A 20,339-nucleotide genomic window follows, 5' to 3' on the forward strand; every position below is an offset into this window, starting at 1 on the left:
CACACCTCCAGCAGTTTCTTATTGCCTCCAACAACAAACAGAAAATGCTCTGTTTGACATTCAAAGTCCTTCATAATGTAGCCCCCTCCTACCTTTCCAGTCTTCTCACACCTTACTCCTTGCCACATAAACAAGAGACTTCATCTCTCATCTACAAGCATTTTCTGCCTCTTCCCCTGAAACTCTTTCACTCCTCCAATTACTGAACTCCCTGGCATCCTTTAAGTCTCAAGTAAAATCCCAGCTTCTACAAGAAGTCTTCTCCTTCTCCAACACTTCTTTATGCTAGTGCCTTCCCTGATAATCATTTCCTATTTTTCCTGTATATACCTTGCTTAGTAAATATGTTTTCATGTTGTCTCCCTCGTTCAATTATAAGTAATTGAAGGCAGGGACTGTCTTTTATCTCTTTTTGTATTCCCAGTGCTTAGCAGAGTGCCTGGAAGGCACTTAATAAATGTTCATTGTTGACTGATTATAGTAACATAATTGACAAATATGCACAAATATATCACTGGTCACTCCATTTTCTGAATTCTTATAGAATTTAATTACAAACTGTTTTGTAATATTTGTTAACTATTTCATGTATGGCACTATAATCTCCCTGATTAGGGAAATAAAAATTGTAGCTTATAGAGGGCAGTGACTCTGTCATATTTCTTTTATACCTCCTACAGGTATATTTTATCTATAGTAGATGCTATGGGTATAGAAACTAAAAGAAGCAGTCTCTATAAATAAGTTTATAATCTACTTGAAATAACAGCAAGTGTGAGGACATGAGCATTCATATAATACCTTTGTGTGCCAGGCACGGTTGCTAAGCCCTTTACAAATGTAATTTCATTTGACAAATGAAAAGTATCTATTAAATACTATGCTCTAAACACTGCACTAAGCTCTGACAATATAAGTACAAGAAGTAAAACAATTCCTGCCCTTAAGGAGCTAAAATTCTAATAGAGAACAGAAGATATATTGGGGGAGCCATGGGAGGTTGAGGTCACAGCAAGAACATCAGGGCTGTCAAAGACATGGTGAATTAATCCATAAAGAAGTCAATTGACATCTTTTCCAGAAGCAATGTTGTTATTTATTTTAGTTCCCAGATGGCAGGGTGGGAAACCTGCAGCCTCAAGGTGACATGTGGCCCTATATGTCCTTGGGTGCAAGTCCAAGTTTAACAGAACAAATTCTTTTATTATTATTATTATTATTATTTTTCAAATGTTTTATTAACTTCTGATTTACACCATTCATTTCTGCAAGATTTTGAGTTACAAATATATATATATATATATATATATATATATATATATATATATACATATATTTAAACATTTGATTTTAAAACTTTGAATTCCAGATTCATACCCTTCCTCCCTTGTCACCCACCTTTACTGGGAAGAAAAGCAGTTCAGTATAGGTTGTATATGTGTGGCTAATGCACAACAATAACATAGTAGATATATTCTAAAAGACTGACTACACTTTCCTCCCTCCCATCCCACCGCCCACCCTCTCCACTCTCCACCCTGATCCCGTCCCTTTTCAAAAGTGGGTGCTTCCAACTTCCCTCCCCCCCAGCCTGTCCTTTCTTTCATCATTCCCCCTCTCATCCCCTTCCCCCCCTATTCTCCTGGAGGGTGAGATACCCTATTTAGTGTGTATTTCACTCCCTCCTCAAGCCAGATTCAATGGAAATAAGGTTGACCCATTCCCTTTTGCCTTCCTATTCTTCCCCTCCATTGTAACCATTTTCCCTTGCCTCTTCTGTATGAGATAGTTTACCCCAATATGTCTCTCCCCATCTCCTCTCATTATATTTATCTCACCTCTTAATTTCACTGTTTAAGTATCATCCCTTCCTATTAAATTGGTCCTGTGTCCTCTATGTATACCTGAAACACATATACACACATTTACATATGTATTCATATGCCCATATACCCTCATATATAGACAAACACACACACATATACATACATACATATATATGTATATATGTATATTTCTAATCCCTTCAACTACTGAGAAAAGTTTCATAAGTTATTATGGAATTATCGTTTTTCCATGTAGGAATGTTAATAGTTCAACTTTGATAAGTTCCTTATGATTTCTTTTCCCTGTTTACTTTCTCATGCTTCTCTTGCTTCTTGTATCTGAATGTCAAATTTTCTATTTAACTCTGGTTTTTTCATCAAGAATACTTGAAAGTCCCCTATTCCACTGAATGACCATATTTTCCCCTGAAATATGATACTCAGTTTTGCTGGGTAGGTGACTCTTGGTTTTAATCCCAGCGCCCTTGACCTCTGGAATATTCCAAGCCCTTCGATCCCTCAGTGTAGAAGCTGCCAGATCCTGGGTTATCCTGATTGTGTTTCTACAATATTCAAATTGTTTCTTCCTGGCTGCTTGTAATATTCTCTCCTTAATCTGGGAATTATGGAACCTGGCTATAATATTCCTAGGAGTTTTCTGTTGGGGATCTTTTTCAGGAGGTGATCGTTGGATTCTTTCAACCTCTATTTTGCCCTCCAGTTCTAAAACATCAGGGCACTTTTCTTTGAACTTCGTGGAGGATGCTTTCTAGGTTCTTACTTTGGTCATGGCTTTCAAGTAGTCCAATAATTTTTAAATTATCTCTCCTGGATCTATTTTCCAGGTCAGTGGTTTTTCCCATGAGATATTTCACATTGCCTTCTATTCTTTCATTTGTTTGGATCTGTTTAACAGTATCTTGATTTCTCATAAAGTCATTAGCTTCCATTTGCTCCAATCTAATTCTGAAGCAATGATTCTCCTCAGTGAGCTTTTGAGATTGTTTTTCCATCTGGCAAATTTGGCTTTTTAAGGCATTCTTCTCCTCATTGCCTTTTTGAGCCTCCTTTGCCATTTGAGTCAGTCTGTTTTTTAAGGTATTATTTTCCTCAGGCTGTTGACTCTCTTTTCATAATTTTCTTGCATCATTCTCATTTATCTTCCCCATTTTTCCTCCACTTCTCTTATCTGCTTCTTAAGGTCCTCTATGGCCTGTAACAAGCTTGTATTTTCCTTTGAAGCTTTTGGTGCAGGAGTTCTGACTTCACTGTTTTCCTCCTGTTCCATGCCTTGCTCCTTCTTGTCCCCAAAATAGGAGTGTAATGTTGGAATCTTCTGTCTGCTTTGTTTCTTTTGCCTGGTCATTTTGCCACTTAATTACTTGACTTTTGGGCTTTTTGCCACAGTAGGACTCTGCCACCAGACAGGGGAGCTTTCATCCCAAACGCTGGGTTTTTCTCAGCTGCTGGAGGTATTAGATGGGTGCCCTCTCTGAGGTCTCTACATGCTCTGGCAAACTGGACACACACCCCAGGACCTCCACCCTAGACTGCAATCTAGATCCAAGAAGGTTAAAGCAAGAGTGATTACCCCTCAGACTGGTGCTTGGTCCCCCTACACTCTGCAGGCCAGAAGCTGAAGCTGCCACGTAGTGCTGGCTAGCTGTTCCGGTGTCTCAGTGAGTGGCTTCTCACCCTGGGGGCAAAAGCCACGCACTCCCACTTACTGGGTCCCACTGACCTCTCACTTTGTCCTGTGCATCTATGTGTTGATAAATCTGCAAACAGCCACAGCTGCTGATCATCTGGAGTCCCTCCCGCCCGTGGCTGGTCAGGCCCACCCTTGGGCTAAAGCCTCAGTGTGGGGCTAGGCTCAGCTCCCAGAGCACTGTCCTGGCCAATTCCTGCCAGCCTGCCGGGCTCTCCTCAGTGGGAGGTTAGCTTCTCTGTGTCATTTTGTGGGTTCTGCAGCTCCAAAGTTTGTTTAGAGTCCCCTTTTTACATGGATTGGGGAAGGTGGAAGCCGGAGCAAAGGGAAGGTCCTGCTTCTATTCCACCATCTTGACTCCGCCTCAACAGAACAAATTCTTTAAATAGGGGGATTTGTTCTGTGAAGTCTGGATTCAGACAAAAGGGCCACACTTGAGGACTTAGAGGGCCACATGTGGCCTCAAGGCTGCAGGTTCCCCACCCCTGGCTCAGAGTGAGAGGTTGAAAGGGGGGAAAGGATTATACCTATATTGACAGACAGATGGCAAAATTTCTCAGATGAGTAGCTAGATGGTATATGAAAGTGAAACATGGTCTGATAGAGAGACAGCTACATATTATGGTCTAAATAGTTTGTATGTGTATCACTCAATCTATAATCAAAATGGCTGGCAGGACCTCTTAAGATCAGTGAAGATCACAATGTAAATATGTGAAAAAATGAGTAAATAAAAGACAGAAGCAGTGTTAGACTGCGAGAAAGGAAGATTTGCCTCCAAATCCACTATGTGACCCATCACAAATTACTTAATCTCCATGCCTCAGGAAATTCCTTAGGACTTACTCAACTAAAACATAGATTTTTACCTGTTTTGTTGAAGAGTTCTCACATAAGAATCTCTGATTCTAACAAAATCACAGATCCATCAAATATGAGACAGATAGCAGTGTAGTTACAATATAAGATAGAGACAGAATGATATGGTGAAAAATGTGCTGTATTTGTCATCAGACATGGGTTCAAATCCTAACTTTGCTGCTTACTTTAGTGAATTTTCTTGAACCTTACTCTCCTCATCTATGAAGTAAAGGACCTGTTACGTCCCTTCCAACATTATATCAATGATATACAATGTCACAAATGGTAAGTAAGTAATTAAATGTAAAGTAAATAGTAGCCATAAATGCTTTAGGAATTCATCCCCATAGTGGTTTCTCCATCTTTGGGAGTAGCCTGGGAAGGCTTAATGGAATAGAATGGAACGATCCAAATAGATTTAAAGTAGTTTTTTTCTCTGTACATAAATTATTTTTAAAAATCTATTTATTCTTAACATTATCTTTTTTTTTTTAATTTTGAGTTCTGAATTCTCTTTTCCTTCCCTCCCTTACCCATTGAGAAGGCAAATAATATGATATTATTTATCCATGTGAAGTCATGCAAAAAGTATTTCTATATTAGCTCTATAAATGACTTCTTGATGTCTGTTTTTGATGGTGTTCTCCCAGAAAAAAGAAACCTATTCTGTTTATCCTACTCAGTTGAACATCCAGCAGTATCTAGCACAAGAACATAGAAAAGGCAAATACAATGAACAATTCTCATGCCTGGTGCAATTTCCCAAAACTATGTACTAAATCAGGATATGAAGAGGACATCAATCAATCAACAAATGTTTATTAAAAACTTACTATGTACCACGTACTATGGTAAGTGCTGAGGATACAAAAAGAGGCAAAAGATAGTCCCTGCCCTCAAGTAGCTTAGAATCTAACAGAGGACACAACACACAAACAAATATATGCAAAGCAAGCTATGTACAGGATAATAGAAAATCATTAACATAGGGAAGATACTACTCCCTGGAATTTAATTTTCAGTGTAGGTGGCCAAGTATAGCATCGTCTCTACTTGAATAAGGAAAAATAAACTCACAAAAAAAGACATGAGATAATGGGATTAAAGCAAGAAAGAGTAAGAAGATGAAGTGAAAAGTATAGGGCTAGCTTCATCTTCTTAAATGACTGAAACACAATCAATCTTATTGTGTTCTTATTGGCGAACCTCCCTAGGAAGAGTATATATGCTGAGAAGTGATAGGGGAAAGGGTAAATGTGGCTCAAAGTAGAACTTGCACAGGGCAGCAAAAACTTACCATTGCCCCTTCCCCTGAATCTTCCCGTAGTTTGTATCTTTTTTTCTTTAATCTTTTTACAATTTCTTGATTTTCCATAAAGTTATTAGCTTCCATTTCCTCCATTCTGATTTTTAAGGAATTATTTTCTTCAGTGAGCTTTTTGGATTTCCTTTTCCATTTGACTAACAATGCTTTTTAAGGCAATCTTCTTCTCATTGGCTTTTTGGACCTCTTTTGCCATTTGGGTTAGTCTATTTTTTAAGGTGTTATTTTCTTCATTATTTTTTGGGGTCTCCTTTACCAAGATGTTGACTCATTTTTTTTCATGATTTTCTTACATCACTCTCATTTCTCTTCCCAATTTTTCCTCTACTTCTCTTGCTTGATTTTCAAAATCTTTTTTGAGCTCTTCCATGGTCTGAGATCAATTAATATTTTTTCTTGGAAGCTTTGGATATAGGAACTTTGGCTTTGTTGTCTTCTGGATTTTGATCTTCTTTGTCACCAAAGTAAGTTTCTACAATCTGAGTTTTTTTCTGTTGTTTTCTCATTTTCCAAGCCCATTACTTGACTTTTTAACTCTTTGTTAAGGTAGGGCTCTGCTTCCAGTGTGGAGGGCTTATTGTCCCAAGCTTCAGGGCTTTTGTGCAACTGTTTTCAGAGATACTTCTAGGGACCTGTAAATTTTCAGTTCTTCCAAAGTGATATGATCAAAAGAGAGGTGTTTATTCTTCTATTGGCTTGTGCTCTCATCTGTGAATGACCCCAAGAAATTTTTTCTGCTTTGGAATTGAGAGGAGGATTCTCTCTCCACCACCATACCAGCTCTGCCATACCAGCACTTCTCCTTGCCCCAAACCACCACCCAGGACTGCAACCCAGATCCAAGCATGAGCAATGCAAGATAATTCTACCTCAGTGTCAGAAAAGAGATTCCAGAAATACCCCTCTGATCAGCCACTTGATCCCCCCACTAACTGTCGGCCAAGAACCCCCAGAAATACCTGCTGCCCCAGGGCTGGGGCCAGACCTCGCTCTTCTCTCACCCAGGTCTGAAAGACCTTTCCTACTGACCTTCTATGTTGTCTTTGGCATTTGTGGGTTGAGCAGTCTGGAAACTGACACAGCTGCCAGTGATTCAGTCCCCTGAGGTCTGCTCTGGGTTTGCTGGGACCAAGTTTGTGCTAGTACTTTTTGTGCTGGACTGTGCTCCTCTCTTAAACTGGTGCAATAGACCTTTCTTGTCAACCTTCTGGGTTGTCTTGGGCTAGAAATTTGTTTCACTCAATCATTTTGTGGATTCTGCTGCTCTAGAATTTGTTTAGAGTCATTTTTTACAGGTGTTTGGAGAAAATCTCAAGCAAGCCCTTGCTTTTACTCCACCATCTTGGCTCTGCCCTCCCCCCACCCATCCCGTTTTTGTTCTAGCCTTTATAGAATAAAGAACATTCATTCTCTTTGTTGGAGAAAACAAAAACAAAATAAGTGTTTAACACTGAGTTTTCTCACTGATATATATTATCATCATCTCACTGACCATAAGCAATGGTCCTATTTTTACTCTCAACATAGCTAAATAATCCCTTTTGTAAAAATTAGTATTAGCATTAGTATTCTAAGCTTATTTTAGGCCTTAGCCTTCCTGATACCATTCTTACAGAGCCATTCTATAGTTTTATATTTATTCTTAATTACTTGCTTTTGCCTTCTAAATATATTTATTAAGTATGAATTAATCCGTGTGCAACCACTTAAGTCTTTTTATGCAACTGTCTTTTCCTTCTTGTCAAAATAATTTTTGCCTGTGTCTTCAGAAGGTTATTCTTTAGTTTTCTATCTCAATAAACTCCAGTGATTCCCTATTGCCTCCGAAATCAAATACAAAATTCTTTGTTCAACTTTTAAAATGCTTCCCAACCTGGCCACTACCTATTTTTCCAGTCTTTGCTCTCCAGTTACTCTATTATCCAATGAAACTGGCCTTCTTGCTTTTCTTGATCATGACACTCCATCTCCCAGCTCTACCTCTTTTCACTCATTGTTCTCATGACTGGAATGTTCTCCTTATTTTCTTCTCCTTCCTAGTTTCCTTCAAAATTCCGCTCAAATTCCAGCTTCTGCATGACTGATCCCTTTCCATTGCTAGTTCTTTCGCCCAGAGATTACCTTACCCTAAACTGTATATATCTTGTGTATACACAGTGTTTTTTTTTAAAGCAATCAGGGTTAAGTAATTTGCTCAAGGTTACATGGCCAATTATTTCTGGGTGTGGTGCTAAGTATCTGAGCCTGGATTTGATCCCCAGGTCATCCCAACACTGGAGCTGGTGCTCTTTACTTGCTGAGCCACCTGGCTGCCCCTATACATGGTGTTTTAATATTTTCTCTCATATTAGATTGTGAGTTTTTTGAGGGTAGGGGCCAATGTTTTTGCCTTTCTTTATAGCTATCTCCAGTGTTCAGCAAAGTTCCTGGCACATAGTAAACATTTAATAAATGCTTGTTGACTGAATAACTGGGCCAGTTTCCCTTGTGGAATTTTAAAGTAAGTTGTCAGGAATCACTACTCTTACCCTTCTTCTTCTTATCCTTATGAGATGATCCCTTTCCTGTTGACACTTGTAGATCCAGTTCATTGTCCCTTAAAACACAAGCTATTGGCTATGGGTAAAGAAAAAATTCTTGCCAAACAAGGGACAGAGGTAAGTACAAAAGATAAAATAGATCATATTGATAACATGAAATTAAACACCCTTAGCTCAAACAAAATTAAGATGTATAGGATAAGAAGGAAATGGTCAATTGGGGGGAAAATCTTTTTATCAAATATCCCAGACAAGGATTTGATATCCAAGATACATAGACAATAGAAATATATAAAGCCAAAAGCTATTCGCAATAGGTAAGTGGTCAAAGAATATGAACAAACAGTTCTCAAAAATGCAAATTACTTACAACCAAACTACAAGAATGCTCCAAATCACTAATAACAGAATTGCAAATCCAAACAATGCTGGAATTCTATACCCAGCAAATGTGCAGAAATGGGAGTAACTAATGTAAGAGGGGTTGTAGAAAGATAGACATCCTAATATATTGTTGGTGGAGCTGTGAAATGATACAACCATTCTGAAAAACAAATTAGAATTGTGCAAATAAAATAACTAAAGTCACTGTGTAGGATCCAGAATTTCTACTGCTAGGTGTATACTACAAGAAGTGCTTTGTGTAGGTTTTTTTTAAAGGAACTGGAAACAATGTAAATGTACATGGATTAGGAAATGGCTAATCAAACTGTGGTACATGAACATAATGAAATATTATTATGCTTTAAAATATCATGATGAGGGAAGACACATAATTACAACAGTGTGAATGGAAAGAACATGTACTAAACACTCAAGTTTGAATGTTATGACATTATAAAGACGATGCTTGGCTCCAGAAAACAAATATGAGAAGACTTTCCTCTGGAGAAGTCCTACAAGTGTGTAACAGGGTGTCTGTTCGTGTACTGTTATTGTTGTTTGATGTGTTGATTGCTTTTGCTGAATTTATTTCTTTAAAAAAAAACTACCTCATAAGGAAGGGCTCTCTGGGAGGAGAAGGGGCAGAGATACAAAGGGGATATATAGGAGATATAAAAAATAAAAATATTTTTAAAAGAAGCATCTTGGTCAGTAGAAAATCTCATACCTAGTACTTCCTTCCAAGTGGTCTGTATTTCTTTCTATATCACATTATAAAACAGCTTAGGATTTCCTTTTACCTCTTCAGATCCTTGGTCTTCTTTGGTTTTACTTAGGAGCCCCTCCATAGTAATTCTCCCTAATACCCTGGAAAATAGAAATGCATTCCTCTAAGTACTTCTGTATCATTTCTAGGAGGAAGAGCAAACTGTATTTTGTGTATATATAGTAATTACTTGGCCACAGCAAAAAAGACAAATATCCTATATTTTCAAAAGTCACTGCAACATTCGGATCCTCATCCCTCAGTTGATCTTTCTCATGGGAGATCACTGAAGGAAACTGCCTGTTGGCCATATTTGTTCATCTCTTAGGGCTTCTAATGAAGGTTTTATTAATTTGTAACAGTCTTCCTACATTTTCTATGGAAATAAGCTAGATTGCTCAATAGCTTTTGGCTGATAATTAGCATCTTCCTGCCAAAGGTCTAGTACAAACAAAGCAGGTATATATTATAGTTTTTTTTGCATATGTTGTCTCACCTGGTAGAATGTTAAGTTCTTTAAGTAAGAACAGATCTGTTTCATTTTTTAATTTGTATCCACAAGCACCCAGCACAGTGCTTGGCACATAACAGACACTTATTTGTATTGTTAATGAATGGATTTTTATCTGAATCCAATTACAAGTCACTTCCTACTCTTCTATCATCTCCCAATGATATTTTTAGAAGCTTCCTCCTATTTTCTTTCCCCTCCACTCATCTGCCCACTGCCCTTTTCATCCACCCTAACACTAAGACTGACTCCCTCTCCCCTAACTAGCAGCTACTTACAACTGATTCTTTTCACAACTTAAGCAGGTAGGCATCATAGTGAACAGAGAGTTAGACCTCAAATCAGGAAGACTTGAGTTCAAATCTGCCCCCAGATATTTATTAGCTGTATGCCTCTGGACAAGTCACATACAATATGTCTACCTCAGTTTCTTCCTCTGTAAGATGGAGATAATAACAGTACCTACTTCCCAAAGTTGTTTGATAATATTATTTGTAAAAAGTTTTGCAAACCTTAAAATTACATAAATGCCAGTTATTATTAAAACACAATGATGTGTGAATTATTTGAGACAAGCAAAATTTTGACATGGTTTCATTTTGTGACAGCAATGCAAATGTTTATATTTCTAACCATAAGCTAAGAACATCTGACATTGATCAGAAGATACCAGATTGAGCTGGTTCCCCCACTTTTTGTTAACTAAGTCAGATAAGTACTAGATTTTGTGCCATATACACATTTCATTAGTTTCTTTTCATGTCTTTCTAACTCTGTGTACTTAAGAATGCATATTTTCCCAAGGAAACACTCAAAAGTTGTAATTCTTAAAGAGCATATTTCAATATTAGAAAGATGTCAGGAACTGTTGGTGTAGGGTAATCAAGTGTTTCATGGATCATTCAAGCCCATAATGAACCAAGATCAGTCACACTGAACCAAAAAAAAAGTGCTACTGAAAATGAAAAGGTCAACAAATTAATGCTATAAGCTAATATTGAAATACAGCCTCCTAAACTTAAGTATAATCTTATACTTAATAATCCTCTTATATACCTTAAGTATAATCCTCAGAAACAAAGACCTTTGGAGGAACCTTACAGTTGGAAGGATGGTTAAGTGATTCCTCTAACAAAGGGGTTCTTAAGCTGGGGTTAACTTGTGTTTTTAAGAATATTTTTATGATTACATTTTAATATAATTGGTTTCTCCTGTAATTCTGTGTATTTTATTTTATCATCTAAAATAATTATTCTGAGAAGAGGTCTGTAGATTTCACCAGACCCATAATGGGGTCCATAATACAAAAAAAGGGTCAGAACCCTTGATCTTCAGTCTTGATGTAGTTTGAAGAACAAGATCAGTTTTTGGTTTGGTTTGGTTTTATGAAAGCTACTAACTATTCCTATGAAGAAGTAATGCATATCATAGACATCATAATGCAAAAATTGGAATACTAAAGATTGGAAAAAGATTGTATTCATAAAATACACTTTTTCATCTGAGGCTATACCAAAACCATTCTTAGAAGTCCAGATGAGCCTGTAAGATCCAGGCATCATCATCAAACTATGAAACATGCAACCTCAAAAATGTTTGGGGGATTTTTTTACTTCCAGTGAGCCTAAAAGTCTTGTCCCTAATGAAGGGATAATTAACTCTGAAAAATATATTGCTATTCTGTAAAGCAAAATTGTTCCACGATTAGAGAACTCCTGAAGACTGAATATTGCAAAATCATCTTGTACTAGGCCATACATCATTAACCCCTCTGCCCCAATCTTAACCAAAGGCTAAGAAATTTTTCTAAGAGATGAAAACAAAAATGCTTCAACTGACTGGGAACTCTTCTGATTTTACTCTCATTGAAAATCTTAAGGGGCTATTATCAAGGCTAGAATTAGAAAATGGATTGGTGATCAAAGGTATACTTAATATCCAGGGTAATAAATGTGATGATCAATTAAAGAATATGTCAAAATTTTGTAAATTCAAATGCCAAATGTAAAAAAAAACTTCAGCAAAATTGAGAATATGATACATATTAATTTTTTAATATAAAAGGTTTTAAGGTTTATTGTATAAGACAATATGTTTATTTTACTTTGTCCCCAGTAATCAGTGCATAACTCTAAATACTAAAACTATACAAACCAGCTCAGCCTTGCATTCTAGTGAGACTCTGATGTGAAGAAAGGCAAGGTTAGATCTCTAAACATTTCTTGTTCTATCACCCTACTAAATTCATCTAAGTCCTATGTAGGCTAATTTATATTTATTTTCATATATCTTTTTCTTGGGGTAACAAATAAAATGTTTAGTCCCATGCAATATAGTGTTTCCTCTAAGCCCATGTTTACCCTATCAAAATTCTTTGATTTCTAGTCTTTAATCCTATTTCTTGGACTGAGTCTTTTTAAAAATAGAATCCTAAATATCTTCAGTCTATTTTCACATATGTGGTTTCTTACTGGATGAATAATTCCTGATTAATAATTAATAATTCACTCAAAAACTTCCTACATTCTATATGGAAATAGGTTTTTCTCCAATGTGAATTCTCTGATGTTGAATAAGGCTTTACCTCCAAAGGAACTCTTTACCACACACATCACACTGAAAAGATTTCTCTCCAGTATGGATTCTCTGATGTTGAATAAGGCTTGATTTCCAAATAAATTCTTTGCCACATAAATCACACTGAAATGCTTTCTCCCCAGTGTGGATTCTCTGATGTTGGATAAGTCCTGTAACTCCCAGTAAAGCCTTCCCACATTCTTTACACTTGTAAGGTCTCTCTCCAGTGTGACTTCTTTTATGTTCAGTAAGACTTGACTTTTTTATGAAGGCTTTTCCACACTTAATACATTTGTGGGGTTTTTCTGATGTTCATTAAGGACAGTGTTACCATGGAAAGCTTTCCCACATTCTTTACATTTATACAGTCTCACTCCAGTATGAATTCTCTGATGTTCAATAAGACCAGACCTCTTTCTAAAGTCTTTCCCACAGTTACCACATTTATGTCATTTCTCCCCAGTGTGGATTCCCTGATGTTCAATAAGGCCAGTATTGCCACTGTAAGCTTTCCCACATTCTTTACATTTATGTGTCTCACTCCAGTGTGACTTCTCTGACGTCCAATAAGGCATGAGTTCTTTCTAAAAGCTTTTCCACAATGATTGCATTTATATAGTTTTTCACCAGTGTGAATTCTCTGATGCTCAATAAGGACTAATGTTTCTCTAAAAGCTTTTCCACATTCATCACTTTCATAAAGTTTCCCCCCAGTATGAATTCTCTGATGTCGAATAAGACTTGACTTATGAAAGCAGGCTTTTCCACACTCATCACATCTATAGGCTTTCTCCCCTGCATGTATCATCTGATGTTCAGCAAGGTCACTTTTCCTAATGAAAGCTTTCCCATGTGCTTTGCATTTGTAGTGTCTCTCTCCACTGTGAATTCTTTGATGTTAAGTAAGACCCGACCTCTTACCAAAGGTTTTTCCACATTCACTACATTCATAGGCTTTCTCCCCACTATGTATTCTCCAATGCCTAATAAGATGTGAATTGTGACTAAAGGCTTTCCCACATTCATTACATTTGTAAGGTTGCTCCCCACTATGGATCCTCTGATGTAGAATAAGACCTGTAGTCTGGCTAAAAGCTTTCCCACATTGATTACATTCATAGGGTTTCTCTCCAGTATGAACTCTCCAGTGTCCAATAAGATCTGAACTTTGAGTGAAACTTTTCCCACACTCATCACATTTATGTCGTCTCTCTCTTACAGGGTTTCCTTGCTGGGTTTTTAACTTTTCATCATGTTCACAGGTTTTGCCATACTGCAGGACCTGGGAAACTTCACAGTTGATTCTGTCAGATATTTTCCTTTGTGGTTCCATTTCTTCTGAATATTTCTGTTCAGGAATTAACTTGGATTTGGTATCATTAAATGAAAAAAAAATACAACATGTAAATATCAACATGAAAACGGGGACATCTTTTTTTCTGAACTTATTTATTGTACCTATTACACCACTCTTCTGGGCACTAGCAACATACTGTTTTATTTTATAGCTATTTATATAACTGTCTTATTTCCCCTATGAAATATCATTCATCTATCCTTCATCAAAGGATGATGAAGATAGGATCAATGCCTTTATACATATCATTATTACCCAAACATCTAATAGCAAGACAGATATCGAAAGTAATTATAAATAATTGCTGAATTAGTAAATGAACCATCTGTAGATGAAATACAATAGTCTAAGTTAAACATGCATGTTCTAAGACTACATATAACTGAAAATGATATTAAAATCTGAGGACAGAAAAGGAATCAACTAGAGTTCAAACTAATTCAACTAGGTGGCTCTGACTACTGCTAAATAAAATTATTTTTATGTCTTTTTGCCCAATGATTACTCAAAACAAATATTCCAAAGTCTCCATCAGGAGCTTTCAAACCCTATGCCACAACAAGAACATGTTTTACTTTACCAAATGAATAACTGTGTTTCTATGAAGATATTGCCCAAAGGGGATGAGTGGGGTATAAAACTGTATTCCTACATAAAAGCCAGGACTTAAGTATTTTAAAAGTTGTAATAGACAATATAGAAGTTTCCTTGAAAATGTGTATGTATGCTGTATAGCAATGAAAATGACACTTCTTACATATACACTGGATTTATTTCTCTGTGTATATATTATATCCCCAAGTAGAATATAAGCCTCTTGAGGGGAGAAACTATTTTGTTTTGGTCTTTGTCACTTTCTCCCAAGGTACTCTTCCTGAAATGTCCTTTCCGTTACTATCCACCAATAAATCCCACACTTAATTCAAGACACAGTTTCAAGTGCCATGTCCTCCATATACCCTTTGCTATGATGATTATTTCAATCCACAGAGACCTATTTAATCTCTGAAATTTTATAGAATTTATAAATCATACTATACATCAGTTGCTAATATATTAAGCTGTGCTCTGTTCTCTAGTTTTTTTTCCCCCTAAGTTTATCTTCCATTCAATAATACATAACATTGAAGGCAACTGTTGACTATTTTTTAATCCCTTATTGTTATTCATGTCCTGGGAACCAAATAAGTGTTTAATTAACTGTTTTTTTTTTTTAAGCAATTGGGGCTACTTACAAGTAACTTGCTCAAGGGTTACATGGTCAGTTATTTCTGGGTGTGGTGCTGAGTGTCTGAGCCCAGGATTCGATCTCCAGGTTGTCCCAACACTGGAACCGGTGCTCTTACTCACTGAGCCACCTGGCCGCCCCTGAACAATTGGGGTTAAGTAACTTGCTCAAGGTTACACGGCCAGGTGTTTCTGGGTGGGTGCTAAGTGTCTGAGCCCGGGATTCGATTTCCAGGTTGTCCCAACACTGGAGCCGGTGCTCTTACTTGCTGTGCTACCTGGCCACCCCTAATTAACTGTTAACAGCACTAAACAAAGAATATGGGAGCGATAAAGATCTAGACTAGAGCTTTTTAAACTTTTTTTCACTCTCAACCCCTGAAGGGAGCCCAAACACCTGATCCAGGAATCAGCCTGGTCCTAGATAAGTTAGCTCATGGTTTTTCCAGTGGCCAGTTCATATTGTCCAGTCCTGCTTTTCTCTGTGATGTGACTGTGAATCAGAGCCTTCCTGATATCCTGTGATCCAGGACTGTGCCCTGTTCTTGGATTCTAGCCAGAAGGTGTTAGCTCACCCATACATTTTAGATACTTTTCATATGGCTGGGAAATCATCAAAGGACATGATAATCATCAAGGCCTGAATTGGTATCACTATCTGGCATCTTGAAACTGAACAAAGAGTATTAGAAAACTAAGTGACCTATAATTACCTTCTTTGTTTCATTACTCTATAAAGACCTTGCTCATGGTATCAATAAATGGATTGCTTGACAATCATGCCTGGACAATGATCTTTCACAGTCTAGTGTATGACTTTAGAGCTGGCTTAAGAAACCACTCAAGTTATCTCTACAATTGTCTCCTGGAACAGGGATGTGAAAGAAGATACAAGGAAAGTGACTTCCTTGGGACTCCAGAGAAAAGAAATCCTCATCAGAAGAGGTACCTCAGCAGCCACAGCATCTTGGTAAGAGGTTAAGGAAGTAATAGTTTCTAATAGTAATGGAATTTAAAAATCCCCTGTATTGGCTTGGTTGAGTGTTAAAATCCAGAGCTTGTGAATTCCACTTGTGGGATGGACTTGTTGATGTGAAAAGAGAGGGATGAACTGGGAGGAGCTGGTGACGTGAATTTAGAGAGGCACCAGCAGAGAGAGAGTCAGAAGAATTTTTTTGGAAGCAGCATCTTGGAGGCAGAGATGATGGGCTGCTTGGGGTGCTTGGGATCTATATGTGTAACAGGAATTTGTAAAACCAATTGGCAACATCAGTCTGTAACATCAATTTGTAAAACCAGTTTGTACAATTGTAACTGCAATTTGTATTGTAAAATTGTAAAAGCAATTTGTAAAACCAGTCTGTAAAATCCCTTTCCCAGCCTCAAACCCTGCCCCTTCCCCATATCCGAACTCTGCCTGGGCGACAACTTGTGACTCCTTTGTCTTGGCTTAATCTCCTCATGTCTCCTCCTGTCTGACCCAAATCTCATCTCCAAGTTAAACTCCTCAAACTTTTATCTATGCACTGAAGTCACAAGTTCCTCTCAGTCAACCCTAACTTTTATCTATTCACTAAAGTCCCTTACATCCATCCGGTCAGCCCTGACAATGGCAGCCCTACCCTTTAAAAGTAAAAGCCTGTGCCCCCTTTCACTTGCAGGTTCCCTAAGGATCCTTGCCCACTGTAAAGCATGTAATAAACTTTTTCAACTCTGACTCCAAGTAAGGCTGAGCTGAATTCTTTCCAGACTGAATTTCAGGTTCTGGTCTTAGCTAAGAACATTGTTCCTGCTGAACCTATTGGGAGCCATCCCTCATCATTTTGGGGAGCCAGGTCTCAATTTGTCTGTGGTCTCAAGCTTTCTTGGAGTTCCGGTAAGCTCCTTTACCTCCTCCCTCTCATCCTGTAGGTTGGGTTCTCCATTCAAGCACCTAGGAAGGCTTGATTGGATGGTTTCAGTCTGGGCAGATCGGAATCTGTTCTATTTTTTAATAGACCCAGGACACATCCCACATGAACAGGGGATGCCCTGTCTAGGGACAAGTGTCTACTCATCTAAAAAAAAATATACACATATATTTTTTTAGGCAAGGCTTTTCTTGTGAGACATCAGGGAAAAACAGGGCTACAGAGATTTTGGTTCAGGGGTGGGGAAAGGATGGGTCAGTCTCCCTCCATACCCCGAGACTCACTCCTAGGATGTCTTTTGAGCAATTGGAACAAATTTGGTCTTCAAGAGCTCAAGAAAAAACGTCTCTTATTCTTCTATAACACTGCATGGCCCCAATACACTTTGGGGGATCAGGAAAAGTGGCCTTTTGGTGGAACTTTAAGTTATAACACCATACTGCAGCTGGATCTGCTCTGCCGCCAACAAGGGAAGTTCATGGAAGTTCCCTATATCCAGGCTTTTATGTCTCTTTCTCAGAACACTGAGTCAAGGAAACAGTGTAGCATTCTTCTAGTTAAGTTCACCCCTGCAAAAAGGAATTTGCCCGACCTCCTGGACAATACCTTTCTTTCTGGACCCCCAATAGCAACCCCAAGGGCCGGGGCTTCTCAAGCAGGGCCTCTCCACTGGGTTCATCTGCATACCAGGAAGCTAACAGATTTCTACAGGATATCCCTCCCCTATATCGCTGGATCAGCCAGCTCATTGGTCTCCTAACCCTCCGCTGTCAGCTACACTCCCAAACTCTATTTCCTGGCAGCCCCAGCGTTTGCTGGATCCGCCTGCTCATTGGTCTCCTAGACCTATGCAAGTGAATTCAGTTCCCTGGAATCCCTTTCTCCCCAGCCCTTCCCTTACTAAGGGTAGAACTCCCTATCTCCCTGCTCCACCCCCAGCCCCTGATTCCTCCACTCCCATGCTGGCTCCTCTAAAGGAAGCAGCAAATTCCACCAGAGGGACGCTACCAGACCCCCCCCCCCCATTTCCACTGAGAACCCCACTAAGTTTATGAAAGGGTTCAGAGACATTTCTCTCCAATTTGATTTGTTGTGGGGAGATATTAACATTATTTTCTCCACCTGCTGTACTATAGAGAAGAAAACGAGAATCTGAGAATCTGGGACCTAGCCCGGAAGTTTGGAGATGATATGGCTATCTCCTCACCCAACAGGTATCCTCTGGGAGCCACAGCTGTCCTGGTGGCAGATCCTGGGTGGAATTATCAAGTAACTGCAGACAGGGAGAAAAGAGACCATCTGATACTTTGTCTGGTAGAAGGGATGAAAGTAGGATTTAAAAAGGCTATGAACTATGACTGCCTCAGGGAAATTACCCATGGTGCTGATGAGAACCCAGTCCTTTTCCTGGGCCGGTTGGTAGAAGCCTTAAAATGATTTACTAACCTGGATCCTAACTCCTGTCCCCCCTCCCCTGGGGGACCACCATCCTTGCCATGTATTTTATTGATCAGTCTGCCCCAGATATCAGGTGGAAATTTGGGAAATTGGCTATGGGACCCCAAACTCCTCAGAACGAATTGTTAGAGGCAGCTTTTGGAGCCTTTAATAACAGAGACCTAGCACTGGCAGAGGAAAAAGATGGTAGGACAAAGGCTGGAAACAAAGAACAGGCTCAGCTTTTAGCTGCTGCCCTGACCAGTAAACTTAGCAGCACCCCTGATACTTCGAGTGGTGAGATGGCCTGCTTCAGATGCCACAAGGAGGGTTATTGGTCCCTCGACTATCTTACTAAGACTGCTCCCTGGGGGAGACCTCCAGGACCGTGCCCAATCTGCAAGTGTGGCTAGGCTTAGCTCCCACCTTCTCCATCTCATTGGCCAAGTTCTGGGCTGAAATCGATGTTTCTGGTGAGCTTATTAACCTGCTGGTGGTCACCAGCGCTGCTTTCTCTCTGTTGTTAGAACATTCTGGCCCTACCCGCATTTCTAGCCATCGGATGATGGGCAATGAAGGAAAAGTGAGGACTTGTCGCAAGACATATCCTCTGCCCTGCCAGTATGGGGATTTGTTATTTGAACACTCCTTTCTTATTCTTCCCTCCTGCCCAGCCCCTTTATTGGGGAGGGATCTGATGGTGAAATTGGGTAGCCAGTTTTCCCTAATCAAGCCTGTTCCATCCCTCGTGGCTGTACTCACTAAACCCCCCATGTTCCCTCTGAAGTATGGGAGGGGGTTGTAATAGTAATGGCATTTAAAGATTCCCCTGTATTGGCTTGGTTTTTGGTTTGATTGTGTTAAAACCCAGAGCTTGTTAATCCCACTTGTGGGATGGACTTGTTGACGTGAAAAGAGAGTGCTGAACTGGGAGGAACTGGTGACGTAGATTTAGAGAGACACAAGAGAGAGGCAGAAGAATTTTTTGGAAGCAGCACCTTTGGAGGCAGAGAGAGACTGAGAGGATTGCTGAGAGCCAATTCGAACTGCCCAGGACTTTTGAGAGCTGCCACCCAGAGCTGCCAAGGGCTGAGGAGACAGGGGTGTTATGCTGGTACTTTGTCTGTCTGTTTTGATGTTGTTTTGCCAGATTCGTCCACTGGTGAAGGATAGTGCTGTTGTTGCAGAGGTCCTGGAACATTGCTGTTGGTTCAGAGCTCGTGAGACTGTTCTGCAGACAGTGAATTGTGTCCACTGGTGAAGGACAGTGCTGTTGTTGCAGTGGTCCTGGAACCTTGAGTTGGTTCCGAAGCCCTGAAGAAGGATTTTCTTGTTGTATGTTTACAGAAATCCTGGAAGAGGGTTTTGCTTATGTTTTCAAGGGTCCTAGGACTGTTCTGCAGACAGAATGAATTAATGAGGACACTGGCAATGTATCTTGTTGCCTTGCTAAGCTTTGTCTCCCCAGGAACAAAGATTGCTGAGAACTTGCCTCGGGTCAAGATGAAGAAAAGACCTCTCTTTGGGTATTAAATGCTGTGCTTAAACTTGTTGTAACTCTGGGGTAAATGGCCTATTCAGCTGTGATCCAAGGGTGGGAAACTTTTGACTTTTTTGTGCTCTGGGACTGACCAAATAAATATACTTTGCTTATGATTGGAAACTAATCTCCATTTGAGAAGAGGGGCTTTGTGATTGACTAAATGAATGTACTGCCTAGGGGTGGAGTAGTACTTAGAAGAGGGACTTTGTGATTGACTAAATGAATGTAATGTCTAGGGGTGGAGTAGTACTTGGAAATTATTGAATCACACTTGGTGAATGCTGTATTTTGAATTATGCCATATTTTTATTCTCTCCATTCTTAATTTGTCACTGAATAAAATGGAGAGCAGCTATGCTAGTATTTTG

General features: G+C 39.0%; 1 pseudogene; it reads right to left on the bottom strand.

Moving 5' to 3' along the window:
• Positions 1 to 12,012: 12,012 nt before the first annotated feature.
• Positions 12,013 to 18,977, bottom strand: LOC138152279 (zinc finger protein 345-like; annotated as a pseudogene).
• Positions 18,978 to 20,339: the final 1,362 nt, after the last annotated feature.

The sequence above is a fragment of the Petaurus breviceps genome, unplaced genomic scaffold, assembly GCF_028583685.1.
Source record: "Petaurus breviceps papuanus isolate PSGF00001 unplaced genomic scaffold, PetGlider_PUasm1.0 90925, whole genome shotgun sequence".
Lineage (NCBI taxonomy): Eukaryota > Metazoa > Chordata > Mammalia > Diprotodontia > Petauridae > Petaurus > Petaurus breviceps.